The sequence below is a fragment of the Eschscholzia californica genome, unplaced genomic scaffold, assembly GCF_041429995.1.
Source record: "Eschscholzia californica isolate CP2 unplaced genomic scaffold, dmEscCali1.0.p SCAF_5, whole genome shotgun sequence".
In the NCBI taxonomy this organism is placed as follows: Eukaryota; Viridiplantae; Streptophyta; class Magnoliopsida; order Ranunculales; family Papaveraceae; genus Eschscholzia; species Eschscholzia californica.
The window spans coordinates 25197905-25218184 of NW_028238472.1; the positions used below are offsets into that span (position 1 = coordinate 25197905).

The window sequence follows — 20280 nt, forward strand, 5'->3', positions numbered from 1 at the left end:
CATAAGCAAACCATCTCTCTCAGGGAACAAGCTAGTATAGAAAACACCCTCCCTTCACAGCAGACAAACCAAACCTCTTCTGCAAGTATTTAAATCCTGAGGGTTCGGATAGGAAATAAAATGCCAAATTTTGATCTTTTTCCCAAATCACGAAATGATTGAGGTAAGGATTCCACAACAAATCCCTAATGATAAGGAGAGAAATTTTTACCACTCAATATCCTAATAGCAAAGAAAATGAATTTAAAGCCCCGTGTTTGGATAGAGAACCCCTTTCAAAATAAAAATGGAGTCGCTCTCTAGGCAAAAACCATATCATCTAGGAAACAAAGATTACAACTGAAAAATAAAGGAATCACATAATTGAGAAGACAAAGCCAGATAAGAACATCAAAATGCTCCTTCCCCCATCAAAAGTTGAGCCTGTATATTTAAGGATTAAGAGTAAAAATGTAACAAACTTCCGGGAATCAAGTAATAAGCAAAAAGCTTTTTAAAGAAAACAGAGTAGTTTTAAAATTATAAATACCACTCGGATCCAAGAAATGTTACTCCCATGCAATAACTCCCTTCAAGAGAAGAACCAACTAGTTCTCCATGAATTAAATCCTTATCATCTGGGGTCCAAAAAACTAGTAAGCCAAAGGTTGATCTCTCCAAAACTGAGAGAGACTATCTAATATAATTGAGCAGAAAGAGGAAAAAAAATCTAATCAAACTATAAGTTTGTACGGGGGAATAAGACTGTTACTCTTTCATAAATCAAGAAATAACCAAGTATCGGTAGCTAACACTTCCATAAAAAATCCCTGCAATATTGGGAGAGAATTGGTATATTAAATATTTGAATAAAGAAACAATGAACTTAAGATATAAAACTGAAGTACCCCAAGATCGCATATAAAACTCTACAACAATAAAAATGTGATCGCTTCTCTAGGTAGATCCTATCATCCAGGCAACAGACAACAGCCAAGATGATTCCCATACCTGCAGAAATGAGGAAAAGGAAACCAGCTTGAGTGGAAGAAATAGAAACCAAGTATGCGGTATCCACTGTTACACTTCCGGCATGAAGAGGTCAGACGACTATTTAAACTTCCAGAATCAATTTCTAATCACCAAGTGTCTGTGATCATGTTATTCAATGATTAAATAAAGAATACTGCAAAACATAATTAGTACACGGATAAAAAAGAAAAGAAAAGCAAGTAAAGAAAGACCCATACGAATACAGCCTATAGAACTCCGTTGACTCCACCCCTCTTACTAAACAATCAACCAAAATATATACTTGGACAACTAAAAAACCGAAGGTTTAAAGTCACCATCCACTTTTCATGTTAAAAGGTCACACTCAAGAGAAGAAAAGAAAAAGAACTGAAACGAAAGAACATAGTGAGAGTTTATACTATGCGTATTCCATTACTAACAAAGAACTAAAAATACTGCAATGCATTAGATATAGACTCCTCTCACGTAAAGGTTTCCCATATTGGATTGCAACAACTACCCCATGAAATCTACACAGACTGAAATTCTGTCAACAAGAAGCACCACCAACTGAAGAGAACAACAGTCAATTTAAAACAACTTCGAAAATATTAACTCTTAGCAGAAATATCTCATCAATAATTGATGACTGCTAGAAAGAAGAAAAATTGAAGGCGAATCCAAATAAGCTTAATAGAAGACTAGATCAGGTTTAAGTTTCTATACTGACTAATCTAACATATCACAGAGTCATCTAGTATAGGATCAATACCTTTACTAGCTGAACCCGCAGTGAAGCAAGTATTTAAGATGATCCTGATGTGAGATCGACATCAAAACAATCTCCAACTCCAAAGTAATTATCAATGAGTATTAACTCTTAGCTGAAATGTCGCATCAGTAATTGATGACTGCTAGAAAGGTGAAATATTGGTAAATCGTGAAAGGGACACTAAACCAAATGCAACCTTCCCACTACAACGACCAACTAATCATGTTATACAAAACGTTTCTAGGATAGCAAATCGAAACGATTAACGTTATAATGACCAAGATGTTATGCCAAAACAGAAGTATTTAAGATGATCATGATGCGGTATGGCATCAGAATCATCTTTAAATCCATTAGAAGTAATTACCAATGAATTAGTAATCCCCTTCAATCTCAAATACAAACTCAAGGGCGATGTGTAGTCGAATCTGCATAAGCCGCCAACTGATCAAGTACTAATTTCCAACCCATATATTCATTTCTCCCTAACCAAAGAAAAAAAATTCAACTTAGAACCAGATCGAAATCAAACATTTTAGATGCTTGAGATGCAAACCAAACTGAATAGATTAGGTTGATTGAGAAACCATAGATTACTAAAAAAAGCAAACCGCTTTTAGGCACCACCAATCAATCAGCAAAAGCTTGAATAGCTTGAACTGTTCACACCAAATTCAGAGAACAACAATCAAGTCAAAACCATTCTCAAATTGTAACACATGCTTCAAATATATCATAAACAAAACAACTGGTAGATGGACAGTAAACTTTAGGCTGTTAATACTGTGGTAGTGTGGTAAATAACTACACAAGCTAATACCCCAAATTCAAAGAGAGAAAGTGCAGCTTCTATATACAACCCACAAGTTAGAAGCAATTCCAAATTAACAAGAAGTAAAAACTAAATCATGCATAGTTTCTATACCGAAAGATTTGATACACCAACAGAGTTATCTTACTTTCCCTCGAGGCCTTCTTTGAGAAAATCTGGGATGATTCCAGAATACTAATCTGAGATATAAATCGTTATTGGTTTAAATGCTCAATAAATCCATTACACGAGATGATTCAAATGTGGACCGCATCGTGCATATTTGCACAATAAGATTGGCATCGGAATCATATCTGAAGTCATTATAAAGAATAATCAATGAAGAACACGCCTCTTCTTACAGTTGAATTAGATTTCAAATGGAATCATTGACAGATATCAAATCTGCAGAAGCATTTAATCAAAAACATAATTTGAAACCCCGTTTTATGAAACGTCACGCCTAAACTACCAATAATCAAATTGAAAGGAAACTGGTACATGCTTAAGAACGCAAACCACGAAAAACAACAGAAAATCGACCAACAACCTAGATGAACAAAAACACAAACCACGAAGAACCAGCTAATCAGCCAAAGCTTCAATAATAACATGAAAAGGCCTGCAACAGATACCGAAAAATTAGGGAGAACACAAACCTAGATAAATCAGAAAAGGGGAGACAGAGAGAGTGCGGGTCAGGATCTATAATATAAGATCCATTTTGTTTGTGAGGTCTAAGAGTTTCAATTTTGACGAATAGGATGAATTGCCAATCAATAAAGCAAAATAAATTCACAAAACTACCAAACAGACCAGAAAAGGAAAAAATGCAGATAGGTTTAAAAGCCATTGCCTTCCCAATAAACCACAAGTTTATTCATGACATAGATCTCTGAGAAAGAGACGGGAACAAATTCTACCAATATTTCATTCAAATAGATCATCCTCACAAGCAAAAATCCCCCTTTAGGCAAAAGAAGAAAGCTCAGTTTTCCTTACATAGACACCTGACTTGCCTATAGAACATCATAACTAGAACTTTTTTACATTTTATATCAATCATTTTTTTTTTTTTTTTTGAAAATTAGATTGAATATATAAGGAGAAAAAACTATATACAGTAGGTGGGGATTCAAGGTTGATGTCTCACATCATCCAAGTATCCCAATTTAGTACTACTTCAAGATAAGATACATTCTTATATTTATCTAATCTCCTAATCCAGGCAAAGATATCAATCATTTTTTTTTTTTTTTTTTGAAAATTAGATTGAATATATAAGGAGAAAAAACTATATACAGTAGGTGGGGATTCAAGGTTGATGTCTCACATCATCCAAGTATCCCAATTTAGTACTACTTCAAGATAAGATACATTCTTATATTTATCTAATCTCCTAATCCAGGCAAAGATAGTGCCCTTCACGTCTTCAATGTCAACTGAAGAGTTGAGGTTTTTCTCTTTAAAAATCTTATTGTTCCTGTCGCTCCATATGCTCCATATGATCGCTGCAGGGACTAGTTGCCACACTTCCCTTCTATGTTTTTTCTTATACAGTCCATCCCATTGAGTGACCATATGATTAATAGTGTTAGGGGTACACCATTGACCACCCATGGATTGGGTAAAGAAGCTCCACAGGTTTGAGGCTACCTTACAGTGCAGGAACAAATGTTCCATCGATTCTTCCTCTACCTTATATAGTATGCATCTGTTAGGTATCTGGAATCCTCTTCTTCTCAGTGAATCTACCGTGGGAATTTTGCGTAGTAGGATTGCCCACATGAAGAAACCCACCCTGGGGGGCAGAGCTTTGAGCCACACATAGTTAGAGACACATTGCTCGAGCAAACTGTCGTCTGTGTCCAATCTCTTATAGCAATTTGACACAGATAGTGGGTCTTTCTCCTCAATACGCCATACTCTTGTATCTGTACCTTCTCCCCAGCTGACTTCATGAAGAATTTGCAGAAGATGAACATACTATTGGAGTTCCCAATCATTCAGATTTCTTCTAACTGTTATATCCCATTCTCTATTGGTACTGTTGAACATCTCTGCAACAGTTGCCTTTGGTCTCAAAGCCAGTCTGTAGATGCTAGGGAAAGTAGATTGCAGTGTTTCAGTCCCCAACCATAAATCCGTCCAAAAGCCAATTTTTGTCCCATCACCTAACCTCCACTTAGTGAGACTATGGTACCTTCCTACATTAGACAAGATGCCTTTCCAGACCCCACATCCATAGGAAGTTCTTTTACATTTATCTAACCATTCCTTATGGCTCTTACCATATTTGCAGCTTATAATCTTTTGCCACAATTGATCATTTTCATGATCCATTCTCCACAGCCATTTGGTAAGGACGGCTTGATTCATAATTTCTAAGTTCTTTACCCCCATACCTCCCTTAGCTCTGCTGGTAGAGAGTTGCTTCCACTTCATCCAATGGAGACTTTTCTGGTGCATATTGTTGTTCCAAAAGAACGAACACATCTTTTGCTCAATGCATTTAAGGACCCCTTTTGGTATTGAGAACAGAGATAGGTAATAAGTTGGTAAAGCCTGGAGGACTGACTTAAGGAGGGTTATCTTACCCCCTTTAGATAGGGTACGACCTTTCCATGAAGCTAATCGCTTGTTAATCCTTTCTAAAACAGGATCCCAAAGCTTCTTAGACTTATAGGTTTCTCCCAGGGGTAACCCCAGATAAGATGTGGGCAGGCGACCAACCTGGCATCCAAACTCCTTAATCATTTCATGATTCATATTCTGGTCACCCACTTTGTTAGCACTATAAATATACGATTTCAGCATGTTCACCTTAAGGCCAGAAGAGATTTCATACCAAATGAGGATATCTCTCAGATATCTTAATTGGCTAACATACTCATCAATGAAGAATAGGGTGTCATCCGCAAATTGCAAGTGATTTATCCTTTCCCCATCATTATGCACATTAAAACCTTTAATCCACCCTTCTCTCCCAGCTACCTGCAGGCATTGGCTGAGGACTTCAGCCACAAGGAGGAATAGGAGTGGGGACAGGGGGTCCCCTTGTCTGATTCCTCTAGAACTTTGAAAGACCTCCGAAGGCCTACCATTAACCAGGACAGAGAAGGTTGCAGTCGAAATGCAAGAGTAAATCCAGCTTCTCCATTTGTATCCAAACCCCATTCTTTCCATAGTTTTGTATAGGAAATCCCAGCTTATTCTATCATAAGCCTTTTCCAAGTCAGCCTTCACTACCAACCCGCTGGAACCTGCTTTCCTTCTGGAATCAATCAACTCATTAGCTATCAACACGCCATCCAGGATCTGTCTTCCATTAACAAATGCTCCCTGGAAGGGTGAAATTAGGCTGCCCAATACTTTAGCCAGCCTTGAGGCCAGTACTTTAGAGACAATCTTATAGGCTCCTCCCACCAAACTGATTGGTCTGTATTCTTTGAAGCTGGAGCTATGATGGGTTTTAGGGATAAGTACAATGAAGGTATGATTCAGCCTCCAGTGGAAGTGAGCTCCAGACATAAACTCACAAATCATTTCCATCATGATGGTTTTAATGATATCCCATGTTCTCACATAGAAGGATATAGGAAAACCATCCGGCCCAGGGGCCTTGTCCTTAGCTAGCTCCTTAAGTGCACACAACACTTCCTCCTCTGATATATCTGCTTCCAATAGGTCAGCTTCTACACCAGACAAGGAAGGAAGCTGCATATTATCTAGGCCTGGACGCCACATCCTCGGTTCCTCATATAAGTTACAAAAGTATGTGACAGCCTCCCTTCTAATGTCCTCCTCCTCAGATATTGCTGTCTCTTCCTTCATAATTACACTTATCCTGTTCTGTCTCTTTCTGCACTTCACAATCTTATGGAAGTAAGATGTGTTCCTATCCCCTGCCTTTAACCACTGTAACCTGGACTTCTGCCTTAGGCTAATCTCCTCGAGGCTAAGTAATTTATCCAGGTTGGCCTTCATCAGGTTCTTAGAGGTGAACTCACTGTGAGATAGGCCTTGGCTTTCCTCTTTCACCTCTAGGTCCTTTATACCATTCTGCAACTCATTGAACTCCTTAGAAAAGCATCTGAATTTCTCTCTCGACCAAACTTTGAGTTTATCTTTCAGGAACTGTAATTTGGTCCAGAGTGTGTGTCCAGCTGAGGTTCCAGAAGGACCCTCATGCCACCAACTAGCTATGTTATCCTTGAAGTCTTTATCTAACATCCACACCTCCTCCATCCTGAAGGGTGGGGGGTTTGTCCGATCGATCTCAGCTCGAAGCAGCAGGGGAGTATGGTCTGATGTAGGTCTAGGAAGCACAATTTGTTCAACCCCAGGGAACTTATCCTCCCAAGTCCCATTAATCAAGAATCTATCCAACACACACAAGGTAGGGGATTCTTGGTTATTTGTCCATGTGAATTCCAGGCCTTGCTTGGGCAGGTCTAACATAGCATTCCTATCAATCCAATCCCCAAAATCTCTCATAGCAGGTGTGATTGTAGAATTACCTTTCTTTTCATGAAGGAAACGGATTACGTTGAAGTCACCACCTACACACCAGGGCTTATCCCAGGTTGCTGCTACTGAGTCTAGTTCGATCCATAAGTCTTTCCTCATAGAGTTCACACAAGGTCCGTAGACACCAGTAAAAACCCATTCAAAATTATCATTCAAATTCTTAAACAAAATAGAGATGCTATACTTGCCTTTCAAAACATCACACATTGACAAGGCAAGTGAGTCCCAAAGACACAAAATACCCCCTGAGGCACCCTCAGAGGGAATCCCATCCCACCCACAGACATCTGAACCCCACAAACTACGAAATAAAGAAGGCTGAAAATCACTAACTTTTGATTCCTGAATACATAACAACGACACATCAAACTGCCTAACTAATCTACGTACTGCTAACTTCTTTCCTGGCTTACCCAAGCCCCTAACATTCCAGCTTAGAATGTTCAGGGGCATCGATCAGCCTCATCCCCTTGATCTGAGCTCTTCTTCACCTTCTTGACTCTCTCGGACTTCCTCTTTCTGTCAGCCGATCCCCGAGCGGCTTTCTTCATCACAACTCTTTTCTTCAAACTCTTACCTTTTCCTCTGCTGGACCCTTCTAATGGGTTCTGGTCCACAGAACCAACGTAAGGTACGATCGCTCTGCATTCTAGCTCCTGACCTGGAGGAGGGGCGATGACTGAAAGTGGTTCAACTATCATGGCTTCCTCATCTCCATTGGTGTCTTTGATCTTAACACCCATCTCAATGTTCTCCTCCCTAAGGATTTGGATCACCATGTCATACTCTTCCCCCCCTGAAAAACTCAGATTGGCTCCGGTACGAAGGAGGTGTTCCATCCTCTCATCTTCATTCATAATAACAAACTTCTTAGCAGGATCCTCTGCTTGACCCTCAACTTTAGGATCCACTTCCACACCTCCTATCTTGATACCTGCTGATTTCCGCACCACTTTCTTCTTAGGGCCTTCTCTGGTCTTAGGAGACGAATGGGATGTTCCTTTCCGTTTCCTAACATAAGTAATTCCTTTGGCCCACTTGTTTGCACTGTTCACCAAGTCGGTCATAGCTTTGACCATTTCTTGACGAATTTCTATTCCAATCATATCCTTCATTCCCGCCAACCTTTTTGAAATATCGTCAGGGTCGAGTTGGATAACCGTTCCCGCTTGTGCTTTTCCTTTCCTGGGATCTCTGACAAAAGGTGTTTTTGTCTCCTCTGCAGCCGATTCTGTCTGATTCACTGTGGCGTCGCCCACCTTACTGCCATTACCACCCACCGACCGTCCTATGTTGTCTCCTTTGTCTTCTTCCGTCCTCTTCTCCGGGAAAGCTTGATCACTCGCCGGCGGTGGGATTTCCGATACCGTTACCGTATCCTTGTGGTGCCTAATCCTCTCATGCTTCTCACAGATAGTGATGGTTTTAAAATCAATGTTATAACCAACTCCATCCACTAGAAGAACTTTTCTTTCAGCCAACTTACCTCCATTTTTAACTTCCACATTGACTGAAGCAAACTTAAGATTCTTCAGAAACAGGGTATCCCTCTCAATCTCGATAACTTCCCCTAAATCTGCTACCAGATCAGAGAAAACCCTTTCGTTCCACAAGTTGAACGGAATACCATACATTCGTACCTCCACCAACTGTTGGGTGATGACCACCGAATTACAGTCTGGAGTCCATGGTCTGAAGTAAATCGAACCCCTAGCAAAAGGGTGAATCACCGACCTAACCTCCTTCAGGACCTCAAGGGAGGATTTAGACCAAATAATTGCATCCTCTTCAGTTAAAGGACGTATCACAAAGTCCGATGATCCAATGATGTTCCTAACAACCACTTCCACGTCCTTCCACCTACTGTCATGACATTCGACCGACACAACCATAGTTTTGGACCAATCCACCAAGTGAATCTCAGACGAAGCCATTAGAGGGTAAGAAGAAGAGGAGGGAGACGGAGAAGGTACTTTCGAGGAGAGAGAGGAGGGTTTGGAGAAAGAAGAGTTATGGTACTTACCTCCTTGCTGATCCTGAGCTTTATAGGCATGTGACCTCTCCTTATGACGTCTTTTCGTATTTCCAACCGTTGGAGCAGGCCTAGCCGCGCCGGCTATTGCCGCCGTCATCTGTTGCACTTCCACCTCGGTATCTGTTAGGACGTCAAATCTGTTGCTGGTGACCACTTTATTGGGTATTATCCTATTTCCCAGATGGATCTTAGAATAAGGAATGGATGGGAGCACCCTCCGTTCTGAGATAACCGGAGTTGTTTTCTTGGCCTGAAAACTAAACTCCACCAAGGCCTTTAACTCCGCCGCCATAAGCCTCCATCCACTAGCGTTACTCCCCATAGGGATGCAGACCGACTTCCTACTATTATTACCTTCCCCAACTCTGTGAGCCCAAATGAAATCACCCCTGGACTTAACCATACTTTCCCATAACCAGAGGGAGGAACCATCTCTAAATCTAGACATCTTCCTATCTAGGACATTTCTTGCTCTATCCTTAGCCAACTCCAATAAGAAGTTAGACAAGCTTACTATACCAGACGACGGAAGATCAATACTCCATTCCCTAAAGAAGCCAAGCTCAGACACTCCACACCTACCATATCTAGACCTAGAGAGAAGATAACGTTGCTGTTCTATTTTAATACATTTACCGACCATGGTTGTCTTTGGCTGAGGCCGGTTAGACGGTACTCCCTTTTGATACAACTCAGGTCACCAGACGGCGCTATACCAGAATCCAAGATTCTGTGCAATGGCAGTAGCGGTGGGCTGGTTTCCTGCGATCTCCAGGGAAGAAATGCTGCCGGGCCTTAGCTAGGGACAACCTCTTCTCCGATTATCACCCAACACACTGTCCTATCGATGCACTCAGTTAACCGGTCGGCGCTATACCAGAATCAGAGATTCAGTGCAGTGGCGTTAGCGGTGGAACGGTTTAGCTGCGATCTCTAGGTTTGGTGTGTGTCCGGTGGTCGTCGGAAAAGTTACCTGTGTCAGAGCTTCTCTCTCCTCTCTGATTATTTTATATCAATCATTAGTAACACAGTACTAATCAATAATACATTTGCTATGAACTCCATTTATATAAAGATTTTCCTTTCCTGTTAACGACTACCCCATAGCAACTATACCAGTTAAAAATAAAATAAAATAAAATAACTCAACAAGGATACCTAAGCTTCTATAAGAAAACCCCCAAGGCAGAGAATCATGCATAAAGTACGTAAAAAAATGGCTAATGAAGATGACATCAATTATGTAAAAACATAGGATAACAAGTTTTTCTACTACACTACCATAGTATAAAGGTCTGAAGTATTGCCAAACAACTCAAAAATAACAGTGAAAAGGAAAACCAAAACTTCTAAAGAGGTTATTGGATTCGAAAAACACAAACATCGATAATGGCTTAAAATACGTATGCTTCGAGGCGCGCCTCCAGGCGTACACCTCAACCTTTTTTTCAAACATTCAAGCATGGTTTATTAAGGAAATCTCGAAACTGTACTATTCCCTGAAATACAATCGGATAAAAAATCAATAAGCAGGGTTCAGTAGAGCAAGTATTTAAGATGATCCATATGCGGATCTTATCCTGCACATAGGCATGATAAGATTGCCGGCAGTATCATCTTTAAATCTATTAAAAGTGATTACCAATGAAATAAAACTCAAGTCCAATGTGTAGTTGAATAAAGTAGCAATCCAAATCTTTTCATGATTGGTTCCATATAAAATTTCGAGAAGCAAATCAATCAATCAAGAGAAAAATCCAAACCTACTATGCAATGCCTGATCAGAGAAAATAACTGAGAAGCAAATCACGATAAAAACTTTTAAACAGTGCTATCAAAATCGTGCGATTTAGAATTTCTTACGTGAAGCCTTTTTCTGGGCTAGGGGCCGCCAACTTCAAATATAGGACTTGGCTTCAGCACAGTTAAAACCATTGATCAGTTGCGAGTGTCGCACCACCTCAGGACTTGACACAACTCATATAACTTCACATAGACACGCTGACCACAATTGAAACAACTATTAATACATCGCACCAAACAATATCCAATATAATATATTGCATCTCATGACATGACACAACTCATAACTTCACACACACACATTGACCACAAGTGAAACAACTACAGAAGAAGAAAGGAGTTTGGAGGCAAGATAAGTGAGACGGTCATAGCTGGCTAACAATAAGACTAAGACCGACAAGCAAAAAACTCGAAGTGTTAGCGCTTATGTTGCAAACAATTAGCACTAGATTATATTTTTGGCAAGGAGAAATATACTCACACAGCGAAAATAAGATCAAGTACGATTTCGAAAGCAAACTTAAGTTAGTAATACAAACCGAAGTTGAAACGAAAAATCTACCAAGCAGTTTGCACCAGCATGATGGAGCTCCTACAATAGCAAGCAAATCTTCTAACATATCTTTAAAAGTCAAAGAATGAAGGAAACGAAAGGTAAACAACTTAGGAACCATGGATTTACTACTCATAGATCTGCAATAGGACTGCAAATACTTAATTTACACAAGATGATGCATAAAACTCCGGCGTTTTTTCTTGTCTCAAAAGTCAGCAAATTGTGATTCTCTCCACTACGATTCAGGAAAGTAGTTCTGTCCACTCAACATATATCGGATATATATGCCTACTACTGTTAACGAGAGGTATGCTCGAGAAAGAACATAAATGCAAGTTAGAACAGAAGACCCCCTTTCTTGGAGAAAACCGAATCAAACCTTCAGGTAAAAAATAAGTCCCTTGAAAAACAAACAACAAAGCCAAAATAATGTGTCAGAACACTAAAAGATATTTTTAGAGGAAACCTACCAACCATATAACTCATATTCTACACAATTGCATGATGAACAGAGTATTGATATCTAACAACCCAATAACTCATACTCTACGCAAATAGGATAAAAAAATGGTACTATCAAATAAAAATCTATCGCTAAACTTCCTCACCACCAACTTGAAATAGAAACTCCCTTCAAGGAGATTGAGTAAGATTTCATTATAATTCCCAGTCGGTCAACAACCGGAACAAGTGACTGAATCTACAAAGGAGACATCACCGGTAACCCTTCATGAATATAATTTAAAGTGAAATGTTTGTACAAATGATCCCTGTACAAAATGTAACAGTAGCTTTAAATAAGAAAAAACACTTTCGAAGAAACAAAAGCACTCCCACAATGGAAACCTAATCCTCAGTAAACAAAGATAATCCAGTAAGATAAGTTCTACAACCTCTTGAAGAAATACATATCCCTAAAAGCGAGGCCAAGGAATTACATATTACGACTAGGAAAAAAGATTGCACAAAGAGAAAACTAAACTCTCATGAAAACCCTTAAATGAAGATCCTACTTCTAACCCCGTCAGTGAATGTCTGAATGTGGATAGCGGCCACCCATACCCAGAACACAGTTAAAGCCTAAAGGGGCACTTACATATTAAAGGTGGAAGAGACGTAGCCTAAGCAAAACATTTTTCATGGAACAAGCTACTATAGGATACTCCATCTTAAAGGTGGAAGAGAGAAAGCCTAAGCAAAACAGTTTCGGGAAACACCTTATAAACAGAAACTTTATCGAAAAAACATATAGATTTTTAAATTGTAAATACCACTCAGATACCAAGGATCAGGGTGAACACTCAAAACATAGCAGCTACTTAATTGAGGATTCCGAATTTGAAGTAAATTGGCTTCATGAAATGAACATGGGCAGAATAAAAAATCTTATCTGAAGGCATTATAAAGAACAACCAATGAAGGAACCCCTTTTAATATGATACTTACAGTTGAATTAGATTTCAAGTGGAATCATTGACAATCTCAATTTCCAAAATGGAGTAGATATCAAATCTGCAGAAAGCATTCGATCAAGAACATAATTTGAACCCCTTGTTTTACGAAACGTCAAACCTAAATAACCAAATTGAAAGGAAACTGATAGATGCTTAAGAACATAAACCAAGAAATACAAAATGAAATCAACCTGACAACCTATATTAATATAAACACAAACAACGAGGAACCAGCTAAAGCTTCAATAACTTGAAAGAAGCCTGCAACAGATACCAAAATATCAGGAAGAACACAACCGTAGATTGATCAATTAAGGGGAGACAGAGAGAGGGGGCCAAGGATTTATAATGCAAGATTCATTTTGTTTGTGAGGGATAAAGGTTTTAGTTTTGACCTACCTTCCCCAAATAATAAAAGCAAAATAAATGAAGGAAATAAACGGTAAAGAACTTAGGAACCATGGCTTTACTACTCATGGATCTGCAATAGGACTGCAAATACTTAACTTACACATGATGAAGGAAATGAGTCCAGCTCAGAGTCTTCCGACCAATCGACCCAGCAATAAAAAGCTGATTTTTGTCCGTTCGACTTGAAATTCCACATATCCTATCAACATGATGGAGGTTCTGAGAAAGCAAAACTTCTAACACGCCTTTGAAAGACAAAATGACGGGAACGAGAACTGAAGAACTTGGAACCTTGAACCCAGCAACTTTGGATCCATGTAAATTGCTGAAGAAACTGTAGACCAAGCCAAGGAAATGATATCAGTTCAAACCCATCCACCCAGCACTGGAAAGTTGAATCTTCTCCCGTTGAATTGGGAAGTTCCGCATATCCTACATCAAGATAAGACCATCAATATTTTCACACATTTACTTCATCTAGACATGGAACTTGAAAAGAGAAAAAAGAAAAGATAGAATTTTATCCTCATAACCTACATCAAGATAAGACCATCAATATTTTTACACATTTACTTCATCTAGACATGGAACTGGAAAAGTGAAAAAAGAAAAGATAAAATTTTATCCTCGTAACATCCAGGCAATCTAGTTGTAGTATCCAGCAAATTCTCTCAAACCAGAACAATGTACCAAGCAAACTAATGGCTACCAACATGACAGACCTATTCTGAGAGAGTTACCTATGTGCAAAATAGCTGTTATCACCTCAAAACTTATCCAGCTGCAAATCTTATGTTATAATATCACATGAAAAGTGAAAAAGAAAAGATAAAATTGTATCCTCATAACATCCAGGCAATCTAGTTGTAGTATCCAACAAACTCTCTCAAACCAGAACGATTTACCAAGCAAAGAAATGGCTACCAACATGACAGACCTTCTACTCTGAGAGAGTTATCTATGTGGAAAATAGTTGTTATCACCTCAAAACTTATCCAGCTGCAAATCTTATGTTATAATATCACATAAAAAGAAGGAACACAATTAAAAGATAATGTCCTCTGTCAAATAAATTAGCAGCACATAAAAAAGAAGGAACACAACTAAAAGATAATGCCCAAGTAAAGAGGACAAAAATTGACCATGCACCAACTGCCTAATCACATGCAAACAGAAAGGACCAAGATAAAAGCATAAAACTCAGGGGTCTTTCATTTGTTGTGTCAATAATCAGGAAATTGTGATTCTCCACTACGAGTTCAGGAAAGTAGTTCCGTCCACTCAACATATGTCGGATATAGATAACAGACTCTCCACATTGTCTACCCCACAAGTAGTTGAACGAAACTATATGCCTGCTGTTAATGAGAGGTATGCTCGAGAAAGAACATAAATGCAAGTTAGAACAGAAGACCCCCTTTCGTGGAAAAGCCTAATCAAATCTGCAGGTAAATATCAAGGCCCTTGAAAAACAGAACAACAAAGCCAAAATAATGCTTCAGACCACTATAAGAAATTTAAAAGAAACCTACCAAAACCTATAACTCATAATCTACACAAAAGGATGGAAAAGAATTGTACTGTCAAATAAAAGATATATTGGTAAACTTCCTAACCAGCAACTTGAAATAGAAACTCCCTTCAAAGAGACCGAGTAAGATTTCAATATAATTCCCAGTCGTTCAACAACCAGAAAGAGTGACTGAATTTGCAAAGCACACATCCCCAATAACAATTCATGAATATAATAAAGTTAAAATGTGAACAAAATGTTTACACAGAACTACAGAAGACCCCTGTAAAGATGTAACTGCAGTTTACATAAGAAAAAATCCCTCTCGAAGAAACAAAAGCACTCCCACAATCCAGTAAGATAAGTTCTACAACCTTTTCAAGAAATACATATCCCTAAAAGTGAGGTTAAGGAATTACATATTCCAACTAAGAAAAAGATTGCACAAAGAGGAAGGTAAACTGTCATGAAAAACCTTAAATAGAGATCCTTCTTGAAACCCCGTCTAAGAATACCAACCGTCAGTGAATGTCTGAATGTGGATAGCGGCCATGCATACCCAGAACACAGTTAACGGCACATTTTAAAGGTGGAAGACATATGGCCTAAGCAAAACATCTTTTCAGGAAACATGCAACTATAGAAAACTCCATCTTAAAGGTGGAAGAGACATAGCCTAAGAAAAACACTTTCAGGAAGCAACTTATACACATAAAGCTTTATTAAAGACAAAGTGATTTCTAAATTATAAAGAGAGATGCTAGAATCACAAAAGATTTTGACAAAAAAAAGTTTCCAGCTGATGTGGCGGTTGTGATTTTCATCTCTCAACGGCCTAGATTTGGTCAAAGTTTGAAACCACACCCGCCACATCAGCTGGGAACCTTTTTTTGTCAAAATCTTTTGTAACTTTATCATTTCACAATTATAAATAACAATCAGATACCAAGGACCAAAGTAAATCCTCAGAACAGAGTAGCTACTTAATTAAGGATTGCGGATTTAAAGTACATTGCCTTCCTGAAATGAACATAGGCAGAATAGGACTAGCCATCCTATAACAAACATCCCTAGGAAACACAAAGCAAATCAACCAACTATCTTCAAAACAAAATATAGCCTCGACGGAGAAAGGGAAAAAATTTAAAGAGGTAGCTTCAATTTTGCATAAAAGAGAAACACCCTTCCTGAAATAAATCAGCATTGGAACACAACAGTACCTAAGAAATTGCAACTGCACTCAAACCGTAATCCCCGGAGAAAATTTGAAATTCTTAAGGTTGTGTATTCCATTGTTAAGAGAGAACAATAAACACTTACAATGATAAGAGAAAGCTCCTTTAATTAAATAATTTCTTTGACAAACTTAGAGAACGACAATCACTTCAAAGTTCAAACTTGTTTTGTATAGGAAATCAATACTAATGTAAACAACTGTACCTGCTATTCTGCTAATACCACCAAACCCCAAATTCAGATGGAAACAACAGATCCTATATACAACTCACGAACCAGAACAGAGTCCAGATTAACACTATAAGTAAGTTAAAAAATCCATTATGTTAGTATCTCTACCACCAAACTAAATTCAGCAACAAATTGACGTACCTCAAATTTTTGTGCCCTCAAAGTAGTAGAAAGAGTCTGTTTGCTTAATGTTGAACATAGATATCCCGCACAAAACAACATAATAGCAAGTTAGAACAAAAATCATACACCCAACTAAATACTGGATCTTTTAAAAATAAATGCAGTCAAAATAATGTTCCGAACTCTCTAAGAAATGAGAAGGGTAACCGGAATAGATTCACCAAACCGAGAAATAGCTGGCCGTGGGAACTCCCAAGTGTTCCTCCTTCCCACTCTAAGTGATGGACTGAGTATGAATAGCTAGAACTTAATGCATATCCCTGAAAATAAGCTAAATAAGTTTTGTACATTCAAAAGTGGACTTAGTACAAATTTAGAAAGAATCAATAAAAATACATAAGGAACTTCAAAGAGAAAACACCATCCGGACAGGCCAAGTAACTTTTTAGCATAACCCATAGTCCTAGAGTAGCAAGGATCAAAGAGTGCTGGACATTGAAAGCAGACATGTCCTCGAAATAATGTGATGTAAAGGACCTACTTAAAGAAGAACCTGAACACTAGATTCCAGAATAGAGTAACAGAAAACTAGATTCCAGAATGTAGTAACATAAAACTAAATCAGGTTTAAGTTTCTACACCAACTAATCTAATATTTCACAAAGTCGTCTAATGCCGCATCAATACCTTTACTGGCATAGACCACAGTAGAGCAAGTATTTAAGATGATCATGATGTGGGATTGGCATCAGAATCATCTTTAAATCCATTAAAAGTAATTCCCAACGAATTAATAACCCCCTTCAATCGCGATTATAAACTCAAGCTTGATGGGTAGTTGAGTCGTTTGACAACTGAATTTTCCTAGACTGCGTGTAGATATTGAATCTGCATAAGAAACCAACTGATCAAGTACTACAATCCAACCCATTTTTTTTCCTGCACAATCAAAGAAACAATTAAACTGAGAACCAAATCGAAATCAAAACTTTTTAGATGCAAGCCAAAAGTCAAACAGAATTGATTGATTGAGAAACCCTATATTACTAACCTATTTCAAGCACCACCACTCAATTTCCAAAATTTGCAATATACGATCGGCATCGGAATCAGGCATTATAAACACCAATCAATGGAGAACCCCCCCCCCCCTCAATATCATACTTACAGTCGAATTAGATTTCAAATGGAATTATTGACCATCTCAAATTCCTAAATTGCATAGACATCAAATCTGCAGAAAGCATTCGATCAAGAACACAATTTGAACCCTCGTTTCACGAAACGTCAGCCCTCAATAACCAAACTGAAAGGAAACTGATAGATGCTTAAAAACATAAACCAAGAAATACAAAATAAAATCAACCCGACAGCCTATATTAATACAAACACAAACCGTGAGGAACCAGCTAAGCAGCTAATGGTTAATAACTTGAAAGAAGCCTGCAACACATTCCAAGAAATTAGGAAGAACACAACCCTAGACAGATCAGTTAAGGGGGGACTGAGAGAGGGGGCCAAGGATATATAATGTAAGATTCATTTTGTTTGTAAGGGTTTTAGTTTTGACTAATATGTAGAAATGGTGGACTGAAGATCTAAATCTAAAAAGACTGGACTGATCTAAATCTAAAAAGACCTACCTTCCCCAAACAATAAAAGCAAAATAAATTCATAAAACTACTAAAAAGACCAGTAATTGCTTCATGATTGCGTCCATATCAAAATTTCGAGAGGCAGTCAACCGATGAAGACAAAAATCCAACCCTATTATGCAATGCCTGATCAAAGATAATCATAGAATTAAATCATAGAATTAAATCAAAGATAATCATAGAATCCAATTGAGAACCAAATCAAAATAATCATAGAATTAAATCTGCAGAAGCATCTAAATCTAGGGTTTTAGATGCTTGAGACGAAAACGAAAAACAAACCAAAGGTAACGAAACCCTAGATTACCACAAACCCAAATAGCTTTCAAACACCACCGAATCAGCAAACTTGCATAAGTATTTAAGTCTGTAGAAGCACGCAATTGATCATGGACACAAATCGAAGCCATGAATCGTCAAACCTAATCGAAACCACAATTTACAAACCTAATCGAAACCAAAATTTACAAACCTAATCGATCTCTTCACGAAAGGACTGAGGAAGTCCATCCTTTTTCTCCTTCTCACGGCAAACAAAGAATGCTAGATATCCGTTCTTCAGTTCGGGGGGTAACATGTTAAAAGTGATTGTTAATCGAGAGACGGAGAGATTAGAACGTAAAGGCACTTCAACGGCTATAATTTTGACGGATCTGATGATGAAGCGGTGGACTGAAAGATGTAATGATTTATCTGACACAAGTAGGGCTGGAAACGGTCCGAGAACCCGAAACCCGGCCCTATCCGCCCGGTCCGTAAGGACCCGTAGTCCGAAGGGAGCCCGGCTCGGGCTTACCCGGCCCGAAAACTCGGGCTCAAGCGGTCGGGACTCGGGTAGAGGCTTCTACCCGAGTTTCGGCCCGTTACACCCGCCCGGGAGCCAGTCTATAGACTGCCCGACAACCGTCCGATTTATTATTCCATTTATTCAATGGATTAGGTCCCTCACTTTTAGGGTTAGAGTACTTGGTATTTCAAACAATTTTTCTCATAAGCTTCATTATCCCTTAGGATTTTTTAGAGAGAGAGAGAGAGAAAAAAAACTTCTGAATCATGAAGAGAGATCGAATTAACGTGAAGGCTTTCATCAAACAAAATAACTAGAAAGTTAAGGAGGACTAAGGAAAAAGATGGATTTGGAGGATAATGATAGAGAGAAAAACCTTCAAAATAAGAACATCAAGATTCTAAAGTTTCTTTGAGATGGAGATAGTATTGACTCGGATGCTTTCAATGTTTGGATGAAGATCAAAAGAAGAAGTACTAAAGAGACAGAGAAAAACGGTATGGAAACAACTCTTGTTTTCTCTAGATGAAGATTATAAATAACATCTCTGTTTATGATGTGTATTTTGTCATTTTTTTTGTTATGATCTATATTCTAGATCTTTTTTTTATGATGACTATGAAACAGATCTGGAATAGATCTATATTATGAAACAGATCTGGAATAGATCTATATTCTGAAACAGATTTGATGTGAATATGTAATTTAGTTGATGGTGATGATGTAATTTTATCCGAAACATATGAGATTTATATTATGATGTGGATCAATAATTTTTTCCATGGTGGTGATGATGTAAACTTGTATGATTCATATATTGGTATTAACTTATTTTTTCCTTGCACCATTTTTTGCATATTCAAGTTGGAAACTTTGGACAAGATTTGGAAAATGCAACTATTTTTTGTCATTTAATTTTTTGTTTCTGTTTTAAGTTTATTTTGTGGTGTACTACTATTTGTTTATGTAAATTTCGTAAATTTTCTTTTATGTTAATTGATGAGTATCTATTGTTCTTAGATCAAATATCTCTGTGATAGAGGCATAACTCAAAAATAACAAAAAAAAAAAAATTGTTGTTGGGATATGTAATTTCCTTTTATATGTTTGTTTTTGTAAACTTTGTTGTGTAATGCTAATGGTATATTTTGTAAATGAGATAAAGGTAATTAATTTTATTTTTTACCCTTAGGGTTTCATAAATAATTGGTTATTTTTTTTTAAATAATTAAATTACCCGAGCCCGTCCTGCTGGAGTCCGATTGAGCCCGCACGGGCAGGCGGGCTCGGACGGGCTACGGGCCCTCAATTGGGTGAATTCGTCGGCCCAATCCACCCGGTAACTAGTAGCGGGCTAGGTAATGTAGTAC

At 38.2% G+C, this 20280-nt stretch overlaps 1 long non-coding RNA gene across 3 annotated transcripts; it reads right to left on the reverse strand.

The window, feature by feature from the left end:
• Positions 1 to 13242: 13242 nt before the first annotated feature.
• On the reverse strand, positions 13243 to 18746 carry LOC147537956 (uncharacterized). 3 transcript variants are annotated; one of them, XR_015225293.1, is made up of 5 exons: positions 17520 to 17581; positions 17156 to 17407; positions 16487 to 16788; positions 15862 to 16371; positions 13243 to 13797 (listed from the first exon to the last, which is right to left on the reverse strand). It is a non-coding gene; the product is annotated as an uncharacterized LOC147537956 (long non-coding RNA). The 3 variants fall into 3 exon arrangements; XR_015225291.1 differs by having other exon boundaries at positions 15862 to 16788; XR_015225292.1 differs by lacking the exons at positions 13243 to 13797; positions 17520 to 17581 and adding an exon at positions 18596 to 18746 and having other exon boundaries at positions 14957 to 16788.
• Positions 18747 to 20280: the final 1534 nt, after the last annotated feature.